The following is a 1,316-nucleotide window of genomic DNA, read 5'->3' as shown; positions in this document are numbered from 1 at the left end:
AAACTTCACCAAAGGGCCCTGCCCCGAAGGGCGTTCTTACCGCACCGTGCCCGCTAACGGGCCAGCCCTCCACCGAGCTGTAAGTTAATAAACAAGAAGCTTATTGCTTTTTCCTCTGAGAGTAATAACCAGGACCTGTTTTTTGCAGTCCGGCTAGCAGTTCGTCTCAACAGGGTTCGTCCTCGGGGGATCTTCTTCCGGAGATGATGGAGAGTGAAACCCCACCCGCCTCTCTGCCCCATGGGGCAGGCGACCCTGAGGTGTCGTCATGGAGGAGTCCAGATTCACTGAGGCCAGAAGATAACACTTCGGCCGTCCCGAGCCCAGTGCGTTCGGCTCCTGTGGAGGACAATGGGAAGGGTCCGGGAGAGTCCGGTGCCTGGCCGAACATACTGACGGGCCTCCTGGAGTAAGCTACTCTCTCGAAGGATCACCGTACACTAATGGGTATGGTGTTGGAGAAAATTTCCTCCGCCACAAGCGGGTTAAATGAAGCTTTTAGAAGGTTGCTCAAAGGCTTTGAGGTAAGAAACAAAATACGTAATTTTTGGTTGTACCGCACGTGATAGATGTGCTCTGTATAGATAGTAGCCCCTGAGATTGTGGTTGCCAGCCCATGGCGGCAAACGGAGGATCACACTCCTAGGTAATAATCGCACTTGTATTGATGTGCAGGTTGCTAAGGGTCCGGCGGTAGACCAGACCGCTGAATTCACCGAATTGAGGCGACAGATTGACGTGGTGGATGCCGACATCACGCTTGTAAACAAGCGATTCGATGAGTCGCAGAGTATGCGCTCGTATTTCCTTATTTGTTTAGGAAATCGTAAGAAGGTTGTAATATTAATATGATGTGATGTGGCTGCAGGCGGAGCTGCTGCCATTGAGGCCCTGAGGGCGGAACTTGCCCTAGCCAAGGAACAAGCCCGGGTTAGCAATGCGGCTGCCCTAAAGGCAGCCAAAGACTTGAGAGTCGAACAGGCTGCTCATCTCTGAAGCGAAGAAAAGATAGCCGAGATGGCTGTGGAGCTGAGGGACGCCGCCGGCCGGTATGAGCTTCTCAAGAAGGAGAATCAGGCAAAGGCGGCTGACCTGAAGAAGGCACTGGATTCGGCTAAGGAGATGCGCTCTGACATTAGAGACGCGCGGGAGGAACTTCAACAAGCCGGAGAAATCGCGGCTGGAAACCCCTATTTGTTGCGGATGAAGTTCTTAGATACAAAGTATGCTCCTTTGGATCAACTTTGGAGCGCTGCAGATGAGTATGCGGACTTGGCGAAGAGTACGGCTGATGCGACCAAGTTATTCAAGGATCA

This window comes from Triticum dicoccoides, chromosome 7B (genome assembly GCF_002162155.2).
Source record: "Triticum dicoccoides isolate Atlit2015 ecotype Zavitan chromosome 7B, WEW_v2.0, whole genome shotgun sequence".
In the NCBI taxonomy this organism is placed as follows: domain Eukaryota; kingdom Viridiplantae; phylum Streptophyta; class Magnoliopsida; order Poales; family Poaceae; genus Triticum; species Triticum dicoccoides.
The sequence above is the reverse complement of the archived record's forward strand: the minus strand, read 5'-3'. Positions refer to the sequence as shown.